This window comes from Acipenser ruthenus, chromosome 5 (genome assembly GCF_902713425.1).
Source record: "Acipenser ruthenus chromosome 5, fAciRut3.2 maternal haplotype, whole genome shotgun sequence".
In the NCBI taxonomy this organism is placed as follows: Eukaryota; Metazoa; Chordata; class Actinopteri; order Acipenseriformes; family Acipenseridae; genus Acipenser; species Acipenser ruthenus.
Genome location: NC_081193.1, coordinates 1,635,676 through 1,649,290, shown reverse-complemented (window position 1 = coordinate 1,649,290; position 13,615 = coordinate 1,635,676). Strand labels below are relative to the sequence as shown.

Below are 13,615 nucleotides of genomic sequence, written 5' to 3'. Positions count from 1 at the left end.
GTCTATTTGAACACTTTCCATCTGTTCGTTATTGGCTCTTCCATGAGAAGTATGCCAAACTTCCTGCACATTTAGTTGACCGGCGTTTGTTCACAAAGAGTTTGTAATAGGGCTCCTGTTTTCACTGTGGAACGGTCACTATTAACATGGCAGTTAGACTGCCCTATAAATACCTTTCAGAGTCTCTATTCTACTCTTGCTGTTTATTGACACTGGGTTTACAACTACAAGCAATATGTTTTCCAGCTGGTATTTACGAGCTAAACACTTCCACGGTTATTTCTTTACTGGTCACTGCACAATTAATGAGCAAATAATGATCACTGGTGATGTGACAAAATGAAATGTATATGCTTCACATTACCATGTTCAAAATAAGCAATACATAACACAACGGGAAAAGTTCATTTTAACATCTTTATTTCATTAGTACAGGATAGTAAGTCAAGATAGCTTAAAAAGTACAAATAAAAGACAGGTGGTGTAAAGTCATAGCCTTAGGCTGATATTTTAGCAAGTCGACTGATTCTATTGTAAACTAATGTAATTGAAATACATATTGACTTTACGCTTGCAAGCAGCACCAAACATCACAGCTAGCCGATTGCATATTATGAATATTTGTTTGTTTTCCATAGTTCAGAGGACTGTGTTGTTGGGACAGATCTTACAAAAGACCCAAGTTCATTCAGTCTACAGCCTTTTTAAGTGCTCCTGCTCTGTAAAAACGTTGCATTGTATGCAGAACTTCAAAGAGCCTTTGAGATTATCACAGTTTTCAATTGGTCTTTTTATTCTTTTCGTCATTGCCTGAAATCTGCTAGGAGTTTTTGCAGACAATGGATGAGACTTTTTTGCAGTGACAAGAACTATGCAATAAAGCTGCAGTCTAACAGTCTTGTGTGCTCAAATAAGAGACCTGGCCGTAGCTCTAGGTTTGATTTTGCTTTTGAGAGTGATCCTCTTATAACATTATAGTCTTATATCATGTTGCGTCAGTAGACTTTGTTGAAAACAATCCCTATTAGTCTATGTAGCAATCATTATCAAAAGCTGAAGTCATTGTTGAAGAAGAAACGATGTAAAAGGAGTAGACAGGCAAAGCAATACCTCTTAAATAAGCTTATTCCTTTATTTAAGCAAGCTGTCTATTTTAATGATCTCAACAGTGGCTGATCTAAATACCACCACTCTTCAACTCTATATGAATCTGACTGTGCCTTTTCACACGGGGGTATTTATTCACCTGCTATTAGCATATACAATATACAATAATTAAGTGTCATTTCAGGAACGTGGTATTAAGACATCGTTTAGACATTACAATAGGCCCCAGTGTCATATGCTGTGCTGACACTGCTCTTAACCTTCCTCACAGAGCTGTAATATACAAATATAAATATCTGAACAATAAAAGTCTGACTTGTGCCATGTAGAAAGTTCACTATTCCGCTAGGGGGACTTTGTACTTTCCACAACAGAGAACCCTTGTCTTGCTACTGTGTAACATTCATAGCCAGGAAACTAGCATTCAGGCCGAGGCATGTCTGGAGTTTCAAAGCTGCAAATAACCTTCTTTTAAACTTTTCTTATTTGCTAACTATTAATAGTGAAAGTGCTTGCATTTTGCTTTCTTCCACACACACAGATTTCCAAATGCTTATTTCAAAATGAATGGCTCCTTTGTGTTTGACACAGGGTCAAGAAAATAGACCCACTTGAGAAAAAATAAATGTGTTTTGTTTTGGCAGCTAAAGACTTGAACACTTTTAATTAGTTTACTCTGTCCCTACGTTTGACCACCGAATGCTGTTGCATCAAAGAAGTGGCTCTGCCTGGTTTTTCAACACTGCGTGCGAATAGCTGAGAATGGGGGCAGGAGACACTGGGCTTGAAATGTACGATCCCCAGGAAGCAGCAATGGAAGCAAACAGAGGAGGTCATTTAACCAGGCATAGCTGGTGTTGTTTGTGGTTGCCCCTGACAGCCGTGCTGACTCCTAAGCACCTGTGTTTGCTCACTAGCTTTCCTCAATCTGCTAGAAAAGGGCCCGAGCATGTCACATGGCAGCCAGATAGCCCAGGCACCATGGGAATACAAAAGACGGGGCTTTTAGCACAGTTAATCATTAATGCAGCCTTTCTTTGTCCCATTCAGGAGTGCTGACAAGCACTTTGATATTTCATATTTGCCATCAGGTTGGACGCAGTCCTAACCAGGTACTAATGAACACAGTGACTCAAAAGCCGTTCTGTTTCTCCTCTCGGTTGTACATTCATCACCGGTGAGGTGCCTACTTGTACCTGTTGGGAAGAAAAGAAGCATTTCATTAAAGGAAATGATATTCAATACCAGTACAGGACCTTAAGTGGAGTCTTGTGCTGCATTAATAATAACTAACAGAAAGGCTGCATGAACAGCAGTTGATCTGTATGGAGATTCTGTCTGTATGAGGACACCCATTTCACATTTCTGTAGAGCAAAAGAAATGTCCACCTTAATCAGTCAGTGTGGGCTGCTTGGTAGAAATCAATGGCCTGATTCACAAAAGCATTTTCCACTGTGTGAAGATCAAAACTATTATTTTTCACGATGTCTCTTAATAAGGATAGTTTGCACCATTTATTTGTAAAATGAACAACACACTACTAATGTTACAAACCTGCAAGAAACAATCAAGGTGCATGTACAGCAACCTTTTACTCCTGAAGTTCTTTATTGGAAGCTGTTTAACATCAATGCTTTGCTTTCTTTTTAGAAAACAAAACGGTAATTACACAGGTGTAACCTTTTACAAGGGGACAGAAAATCACACCCAGAAACATGTATAGTAAAAAAACACCATTGAGGAGATGTAGCATTGATACCAACTGGCTATGAAGTCCTACTCTTATTTAATATGTGGCTTTATATCCTGAACAGGAACCCTTCATTAACCATAACCGTGACCCAGTGCACCTGCTTGCAAAGTCAGGGGAGACAATCATCAGAAGAGAATTTGTATTGATCGTGATCATTGCAGTAGAATATATACTGTGTCTCCTGGAGCACACAGAAAGAAAAGAAAAAGCAACCAAACTGAGAGGTAATTATCAGACTACAATCATTTCATATGCTCAAAAACAGTAGATCAGCCATATGTATTTATTTATTTCATCAGGAGGTCCAGATGAGATTACCAATAATAGTAGGTTCTAAGAATTATGGAATGTGTGTCTGATCCCAGACTGAATGTTTGATGTTGTCTTTTAGAGTGATGTTTTTAATGATGTGAAATTACTGCTGTCTGTTTCTGGTCCTCTTACCAGGACACAGTAAATGAGGCCTCGGCCTCAATGGGTTAATTAATTAATTAATTAATTAATTAATTAATTAATACATACATTAATTACAATCTCATTTTCAAGAATGACCGGGCCAAAAAAAAGTGGAAAACAAAATCGCAATTATTGCAAAATAATAATAAATTGTAATAACTTGTTCCGTGTGAACCTTGAAGCTTAGAACAGCCTGTGGTCTTATAGCCTGAAGTTTAGGTATGGAAGCTTTCCCAGCTCAGTCTTGTAAACAATTCATAATTATAATAGAAAGATGTGCTATCTACAAAAGAGACCAAGTTGTCAAAAGTAAGTTCCATGACTGAATTATGAGTTATGATTGGTACTACTTAACAAGTTGCGTGTCTGTAAGTAATTTTCATTTTTAAAAAGTTCTATATCAGTAGATTGAATATATTATATTTATCAGACGCCACATAGTACAGGGGATATTGAACTGATAACTCAGCAGTTTAAACACACTCATGTTAGTGAAAGAATTCATGAACAGGACTGCAGTGGCCTGACAATTTGTTGCTTTGAGTCTCTGCTCATACTGTACATAGTTTAGACCTTTTTAAAGTGTGGCGGTTTGCTGAGCAACTCTTTTGTTATAAATGCCAAGCAGCAGATGGAAATTTCACAAATGAAATGATGAGTTGACAATCAAAAGGCAATTTGTTTAATTTGAAATACATTTTTACAAATGTATTCTGATCTGTAAGAATCTATATTGATGAAATGTAATGTGATCTGTTTATGATGTCTACTGTCATGTCAATTGCGTTATAATACATTTTTGATGCAATAGGTTATTTTGCAAAAAAAAAAAAGTCTACCTGTGTGTGCACCTTTTGTTCTATTATTATGTATCCACGGTCTATCCTCTCTTGGGATACTCATTGGAAATGATTCAGTGGCACTCCCACTACAGACCTCACATGTTTTGAGCACAGTATTTGTTCAACAAAGTTTTGTTGTATTTGAACCTTATGCTCTAAATGCCAGAACCCCTTTCTTGATTTACCATGGGTTCAGTGAGAGCCAGCTCCCTTTTCTAAGAGTATCCAGAGGTGCCACTACACTCAATAAGAATGTGGAAATGCACTCCTGTCTTTCTGAGACAGATGTGCTCGAATGCAAAGACTCTTACCAGAAGAATGTTAATGTGTCTCCTTTGACAGCAGCAATAGGCTTGAGAAAAACAAAGCCACATACTTAACACTGTTTAGTGTATGTTTCACTGATGGACCATGTATAAACTATTTTTGAGGATATGTAAGATTTTTAACAATACAAGACAGCAACTTAACTAGATTTGCACCCTGGTCATAAGTCGTTCTTTTGTTGTAGCTGTTGCTAGTTTTAAGTTACTGTAGTATTGCTTCCTTCTTTATTTGAGCAGAATAGACGACTGAAGGCATTAGCGAAAACGTTTTATTTATTATTAGTTTTACCTTTAAGGGTAGTATGGGTGATGGGGACAGAAAATCACATCAAAATCACAGAAACAGAACTCATTTTTATTTTAAAGCAGTTTGTTCAGCATTGAAATTTGGAATGGTTTCATGGTACTGTATTTCATTTGTAGACCAAAGAAGAATGCATTTTCACACACATAGAACTCACTGTTATTTACAAATTAAACAGTTGTCAGTAAACAGGGTTTTAAGGGACATCAAACGCTGTGAGTATGATAAAGTCTGTGTGATAACTTCACTTGAACCCTTGCTCCCTTCACAGCTGGTGTACACTGTGTCTCCGATCATTTTATTGTTGATTTTATTTATCTGCACACCCATCACCTGTGTCAGTCTGTCTCCTGTACCAAGCAAACAGTATCAAGCCTTCAATATCTGTCTACATTGATGACACATTTATTAGCATGTAAGGCTACCTCTAGATTGCATGTGCTGCTTTTGTGAAGCTTGTTTGGCTGTTACGCTTTTTGTATGAAACGTGTGTAAAATGAGACGTACTCAACCTCTTATTGCCAGCATGCCAAACAGTGATCAAGGCCAGGGGTGGAACCACCAAGTGGCATGTTTAAAAAGGAATCCGTTTGGAATGCATTGTATTCATATATTAAAATAAATGATTACATTTCACTGTGTGTTTGCATTGCTACAAAGAATCAGGTGTAACTGTTGAACCATAGACTATCCAAGTCTTTGTATTGTATATTATTCTGCAATATAAACGCAAGCTAGCCTAGTATACTTCTATAAGCTTTTGAATACGCAAATATCTGGGCATCATGCTTCAATTAATAAATGACGAAAGTCAGAAAAATACTAGAAGATGATGGCATCTAAACAACCCTGGTGAACAAAATTATAAATAAATGAACGAATAAACAAATAAATAAACAACACTGATGGAATATACAGTCGCAAAGCTAACATTTTTACTGTGCTTAACTCTTGACCGGAGGGTCGTGGGTTCAATCCCAGGTGGGGGACCCTGCTGCTGTACCTTTGAGCAAGGTACCTTACCTAGATTGCTCCAGTAAAAACCCAACTGTATAAATGGGTAATTGTATGTAAAAATAATGTGATATCGTGTAACAATTGTAATAATAATAATAATAATAATAATAATAATAATAATAATAATAATAAATACATTTGACAGATTGATTTCTCTTGCCTTTACATACCCTTACCACTTTAAAGCACTTCAAAGATATAAACATGGATAAAAAACACCTTTCAAAATGTAGCAGTGCTCATAAATGCTGCAGTTTCATAAGAGGTGAAGCCAAAGTGAAGCCTATCATAAATGCATTACTGCAGCGAGTTATACTGTCGACAGGAGGGAATGAAAGAGGGCTGCTGGCTCTGAGGTTCAAACAAAGGGTTCTGTTTAATAGAAGCAGGTAAAAGATGGATGGCTTGGCAAACATTGCCAGCATACTTGGCCGGTGCCATTGGGCGGTCACAGCTAACTGCAACAAGGACCTTGTGCTGTAGATCCACTCCCTAATATCAGCCCATTTTATTATTTTCTTATCTCTGTTAAAATATGCTTGCTTTCAGTCTTGCCTTCTATGCAAAACATTCTGAACTGTTTTCATGTATTGATTTTTACCCCTGATGTTTCCAGGCACAGGGTGTACTGCTAGTGCTTTCTGATTAGCAGACAACAAGCCCCACCAAGTTTCGACTGAGCCAGGTGCACGTATACTACTCCTCTTCAGTCTTTCATGTCTGCTCTATTGTTGTATGCTATTGTGCCATTAGGCAGTATTCTGCTCAACAGGGAACCCCTTTTTAAAAGAAAATAAAGGATTTATGCATGATTGTCAACATGACACAACTGGCCTCTGTTCACCTGCCTTTTGGGAACCTACAGTAGATCATTTTTCTTTAAATAACTTTCACAGTACTATAGTACTCATAACCTGTTGTCAGGTTGAATTTTCTCATGTTTTGATCCTTTACAAATGTTTTCTCATTGTGTTAATGATTACAGATGATTTTTTGGCATTTTACTGTAAGCAGTACTGATAGTGTAAGCAGTAATAATATACTTTTTATTATTATTTAGAACTTTCATCACCGTTGTTGTTTGTTTTGTTATTTGGTACTTTTAAAAACGGATGCTTAATTGAAATTTTAAAATGTTAACAAATGCTAAAATCATATTATAATAAGCAAAACAATAGTAAAAGCTCGGACATCTTACCCAGAATCAGGCATGTGTATGTATTCTATTCCTTTAGGATCCTAAAATAGACAAATAACCCAGTAGCCTGCATGTTGTACAGCAATAATGAGTGTTGCTATTTGCATTATGATGTGTTATGGCAGGAGAATTTCACTACACGTCCCTCATCTTGTTTGTTTCTTTGTCTTTTTTTCATTTGTACCTTTTTGTTCCCCTGATATGTTTCATCTCCTTGTTTTTTTAAAGTACAGTTCATGATCAGGTTTTGTAATCAATCAAGTAATCTATGAATTACAGTAATTTAATGTTTGCATTTTTCAGTTCTAGGTGTTCGTTAAAGGGATTACAGCAATTAGATTTGTCACCTAAAACAGTACAAATAGCATATTGAATTACCCTTGTATTTGGCTGAAATGCTCTACTTTTAAAATTATTATTTTATTTATGCTTTTTAATATTACATATAGGTAGGTTTTATTATTGTACCTTGCAGAAAAATAAATGTTTGAAACACAGATTACAGATTTAATACAAAGGTTGATAATATGGAATACAAGTTTTACCATAAGAAATTAATTAGGGCAATGTATGGGCATGCAAAAAAGTAACTGCAAATGTAGCTTTGATTGCATGAAGAATTGCTGATTGCATTTTAATTATGGCACTGCTATTCGTATAGTGACTTTAACACAATACCAATTAACTAAACAAACAACAACTCTGATGAAGATAAGTAATGTTTCTGGGAATAGTGTGCAATGTTAGCATTAATACATTTAGTGTCCTATTTAGCAAAGTTCACAAACCCCAAACTCAATCGCAAAACACTTTTGCAAACAGTTAGGGCAGCAGAATCAGGCGCACTATGTTGATTTAGCAATCGTGTTTTAGTGCCCACCCGGCAAGTCAGCGTTAGCGCTGGACATGGGCTGAACATAAAAATGTAGCGATTTAGCAAACCATCAACAGTGTTAGCGTTTTCGTTTCAGTTGACATGTATAAATACAGGTGAAACTACCAGGGAAGCAGGCAAAGAAAAGGGAAATAAATAACCATGCTCTTTAAGCCTGATATCTGTTACTAGATGTTGTCTTTGCTACTTCTAACTTTTTTGTTTTTACTGTAATGTATTATGCAATGTTTTCTACTGTAAAGCACTTTGTGATGGTGGTCCACTTTGAAAGACACTATATAAAAATAAAGATTGATTGATTGATTGATAATAATAATAATAATAATAATTTCTACATGGCCATACAAAGAAAGGAGGAGGAGACATCCCCAAATACTTAAAAGTCATCTGTCTTTTCTGTCTGACACACAATGTATGCAGCAATTTCAGCTCAACAGACAAACAATCACTGACATCAGCCAACTTCTTCAGGCTGACCTGGAAGGAGACATGCGGAGAGCACACTGGTCCCTATTCATCAAGTGTCGGTTTCAAAAATCGTTCTTATGAATGGATTTAGAACAGCTTAAGAGCTGCTTCTGATTCATCAAAGATGTGTTTCGTGTTTCCGACAACTGCATTTCATACTAAAGAGACCGAAATCCGAAAGTTCGGCAAAACTACTTGTTTTCTAATTTGCGTATCATTGACTATAAAAGCCCCGCTGCAATACAGATTAACAACAGTTGGGCTTAATAAAGCAGTGAGACTGTGGTAAATTTGTCCTAGGATTTTTAAGGAAAGGTTTTCTTTCCTAAACATGCCAGATGAAGAGTTAAAAAGAAGATTCAGACTTGATACAGCCACAGTTATTAACCTGTGCAAGGAATTAAGGGAGGGTTTAAAGCCAGACTGCTAGAAGTCACATTTTACCAGTACACATTAAGATCCAACTGGTTGCTATGCATCCAGATCGATCCAGTGGGCGACCTGTCCCTCCGGCTCCTGGAACGTCATGAGCCACTGCAGGGCAGCGTGGTCTGTCCGGATGATGAAGGGGAGCGTGCAGAGATAGTGGCACAAGTGGCGGACCCCCTCAACCACCGCAAGCAGCTCCCATCGGGTGATGCAATACTGGTGCTCCACCTAGCTGAGTGACCGGCTGAAGTACACCACCACGTGCTCCCCTTCAGGACCCGGCTGGGACAAGACAGCCCCGATCCCCTCATTGCTCGCATCCATGTCCAGCAGGAAGGGAGAGCGGACATCCAGGGGGACCAGCACACCCCCCCCCCCCTCATTGCTCACGTCCGTGTCCAGCAGGAAGGGAATGGACATCCAGGGGCAAAGACCACAGACCCCGTCCAGTGGAGAAGGCAGTCTTCGGGTGCGCAGAGGGCTCCAGTGTGACCTGCCAGTAGCCACTTTGGTGGTCCAGCGAAGAGATCCAGTTAGAGGCTGCCACCAGGTCCAGGGACTTGTCGATGCGGGGAAAGGGGTTGGAGTCCTTCTCCGTCACATCATTTACTCACCGGTAATCGACGCAGAAGTGCCACTTGACATCCTTCTTCCGCACCATGAGTACCGGCGATGTCTGGGGGCTGTCGGACGGCTCTATGATCCCCGCTGCCTTCATCTCCTCCAGCACCTGCTCTGTAGCTTCATGGCGTGCGAGTGATTGGCGGTAAGAGCGCTGCTTAATGGAGCGGGCGTCTCCCATCTCGATCTGGTGCTGCACCAGGTGTGTCCGCCCCACATCCTCCAAGGCAGTAGCAAAACTTTGGCGCTACTCATACGCCAGTTCCCACAGCTGGTGCTGCTGTTCCGGGCAAAGCCCCTCACAGCTCCGGAGTCAACTGCATTGCAGTGAGAGCTGGGTCTTCGGTCGCGACCGGCGGTGGAGGGGAGACTGCTGCGGGCGCACAGTCACTCCTGGTGGTGGGGCGTGGCATGGTTGTATCCTCCTGCAGCAGCTGAGCAGCAATTGGAAGCCCGGGCAGGGTTGCGAGGCGGCCTGGGGAAGGGCTGAGTTCTCCTGGGTCACGCTGGGGCTGCAGGAGGGCTGTCAGCCATGGAGGTGTTGACGGCATCGGGCAGCCGCATTTCCCAGCAGCAGCGTGACGGCGGTTGGCAGAGCCGGGTACAGTTGCGAGGTGGCCGTGCCGGCTGGTGAGTGTTGCAGCCTGAGGGTGTCTGAGTTCCCCTGGGCGGGGCTGGGGTACAACGGGCCCGGGTGCTGGAGTCGTGTTGGAGCACAAGGGCGGGCCGAGGACCCCTGGCTCAGTGGAGGGTGTAATTGGGTTGACTGTGGGGTCCCAACCTGGTGGCTCAGCCAGCCAGGGGGAGGCAGGTCTCCCTGAATAGGACAGTGCCAGGGCTGAGCCCCCTCACAGCTGTAATGTCCCGGTTCTGAGGTCCAGCTGTCCCCCTGTATAGCGGAGGAAGACAGCAGCTACCCACACAGGGCGGTGTACTGTCTGTCCTGCAACTTCAATGGCCAGCCTACCTTTCCCCTGCATTGATGCCATCTCTCCAGTGACGGTATGCAAGCTGACTGTGGTGGGCTCCAGCCTGACTCCCGTTGGTAGCACGACCGGTCGAACCAGTGTCACTGTGGAGCCGGTGTCCATCAGAGCAGTGCATGGGACCCCCTCGATGAGTATGGGCACGTGGCAGTAGTCCCCCGAGTGGTCCTGCCCACGGCCATAGCCGGCGGTGTCTTATACCGGCCCCAAGGCATTTCCCTGTGGGGATGCTGGCTGATGAGAGGTGGCAGTCTGGCATTGGGAGCATTGTCGTTGGAGGTGACCCGCTTTACCGCAGTTCCAACACAACCACATGCGGGGCTCAGGTGCATAGAGTGGTGGCAAGAGGGCAGCCCTGATAAGGGCAACGACCTCAGTTTGCCAAGCGTGCTCTTCACAGGCCTGAGCTTGGTGGGCCTCCTTCCGCCGGTGGGTAGGCTTTGCTTTCTCTTCTTCAGCCTCTCCAGGGGTCTGACTACCCTCGCCTTCCCTGAGCACCGCCTCCACCCCTTCAGCTTGTGACAGGGCAAGCTTCAGGGATGTTGGAGCAGCGAGTCTGACTTGTTGGCGCAGCAGGAGTCAGGACTCGGATGAAGGCCTCCATGGCCAGGTCCTCTTCGTTCGCCCCGGCCTGGACATCCTCCCTGTCACACACTCTTCACTCCTCTGTCCGTGATCGGCACAGTGCCCATCTCAAGGCTTATCTACACATCTTTCCCCTAAGCATGCATCCAGTTCCATTAACATTGTCATAATCCCATAATCAGTGACTTGTAATACAGTGGTTTGTAATTTACACAGAGCATCTTCCTGCAGGCAGGCTATCAGATTAATTGCTTTATCTTTATCTGTCCAGCCCTCTATGCTTGCTATCGTTTCAAACTGAATTTTAAAAAATTGTCTGTTGGCCTTACCACTGTGGGCAGCAGTGTGGAGTAGTGGTTAGAGCTCTGGTTCAATCCCAGGTGGGGGGACACTGCTGTTGTACCCTTGAGCGAGGTACTTTTCCTAGATTGCTTCAGTAAAAACCCAACTGTATACATGGGCAATTGTATGTAAAAATAATGTGTCAAAAATAATGTAATTGTATGTAAAAATAATGTGATATCTTTTAACAATTGTAAGTCGCCCTGGATAAGGGCATCTGCTAAGAAATAAATAATAATAATATTGCAGGGGGAGAGGTGTGTAGGCTGCTTTGATGTTGTATTGCTTCCCTGTCGCATCTTAGAGTGATGTTGCTTCCTTCTGTTTGCGAGCTGGCGCTCTCACTGGCTTGGTGCGTGGTGACGTCACCTCCTTCTTCACCACGATGTTTCTCCATCCCTCTTCGTTCCACATGGCATCCTCCATTTTGCTCTCACGACCCTCTTCTACCTCCCGCTTCTCTTGGTCTGTTCGCTCTCTCTGCTTCACCTTCCATGGCATGGATTCCATGATACCACTTTTGAAACACCAATGTAATGACTTGTGCCCTTGGCAATGAAGCAGAAGACGGATAATGTTGCCAGGTACAATGAATATGTAATTTATTACTCGAAATAACACGGTCCCTGTTTGGGCCAAGGCCATGCCACAAAAACAATAAAAATAATCTCTTTCTTTCACTCACTGACCCACCACTTAATCTTTCTCAGGCACTCACTCTCTCTCTCTCTCAGGCTCTCGCTATACACCACTCCCAGGCTTCAGTCTCACACACTCTCTCGCAGGCCTTCTCTCACTTTAACTGTCACATCTCAGTTTATTCATCTGCTCAACACTCGAACCTTCAACTCTCTCCCCTCACTCTCCCGCTCCAGAGGTACTCATAAACTCCACTGCTCCTGCCCACTCCACCCAGACTGACCAACTGGATCCATCCCTCGCTCCTCTCCCCATTCTAGGTAGCGTGGTGGCACCCTCACAATACATGTAACACGTACACAGGACAAGACAGACAAGACAAACAAACGGGACAACATACAAGTCCAGTAGACACACAATGGTGCCCGGGTTGCTACAATATCTATTGCACTTGATTCATTGTTGATTCCTTGATATGTTGCATTTATTTTTTACCATTGTTGCATTTCATCCACAATTCGTGATCGACTTGGCTCCCTTTTTTATTTGATTTGATTGGAAGTCCACAGGGAGCGTCTCGTTCAATTTATGCATGAAACAGGCGGAAAATCCGACAGAAAAGGTGTTCCGAATGTCGGTGTTTCGAAATGACAGTTTGATTAATCACTTACTATTTAAGAAAAAATGTAAACACGAAATTCTCTGTAAACATTTCTAAAGAAATTCTAAACACCAACACTTTGATGAATAGAGCACACTGTTTGCTTGTAGCACTGAAGTACGTGCACCAACACAAAATAGGCACCTCTATGTAAATCGTAAGGGGGCCTATTCTGTCAACGTGCAAGTAGTGTGTGATCTGTGATGCAAACAACTACATCACATGTGCATGCAAACTATCGTTGCTCTGCTCATGATTTAACACTAATTCACAGAAGGCACTGGCAGCTGCATTTCAGCGGGATGACAGTCCGAGAGGCCGGTTAATATAGAAGGCCACCCGGGTCAAAAACTGTGTTATTTAGTACGCGTTTCAAATAGTTACTACACGTTTTCATATGACTTTAGTACTTGTTGTAATTCTAATATTACGCATACTAATTTGGCCAATCAGATCGCTGAAAATGAAACAAGAAACAATGAATTTAAAGAAAATAGTATGTGTAATAAACTATCCAATTAAAAATAGTTTTATATCTGCCATTCCCCGCCAATTTGTGGGGGTACAGGGACTTGGCATTGGGTAAAGTCTAGAGAAAGATGGACAGACCCGGACCCTCCGAAACAAGCATCAAAATAATTTAATTAAAACGCTATTAATAATAAATTAATCATGGTTGTAGCAGCAGTTTTTAAGTTTTCTGTAAATATTTCATCTAATAGTTAGAAACAATGCTTATGGGGCTTGGTTTCAAAAGATATAAGCACAGACATTGTATACAATATATTTATTTAATTTTTTTAATAGAGAGAGAGAGAATGCATGCATGTCTCTAGTCATACAGTGCCTATAGAAAGTCTACACCCCCTTTCAAAATGTTCACCTTTTGTTGCCTTATAGCCTGGAATTAAAATGCATACACATCCTACTCCACAACTTCCAAGTGAAAAAAATATTCTAGAAATTTGTAGAAAATTAATTAAAA

At 41.5% G+C, this 13,615-nt stretch overlaps 1 long non-coding RNA gene across 1 annotated transcript in view; it reads right to left on the bottom strand.

The window, feature by feature from the left end:
• Nucleotides 1-399: 399 nt before the first annotated feature.
• LOC131737078 (uncharacterized) overlaps nt 400-13,615 on the bottom strand; it is a 38,666-nt gene continuing 25,450 nt past the window's right edge. Inside the window, exon 2 of the long non-coding RNA XR_009328642.1 lies at nt 400-2,303. This is a non-coding gene — a long non-coding RNA (uncharacterized LOC131737078). The remainder of the gene's footprint in view (nt 2,304-13,615) is intronic.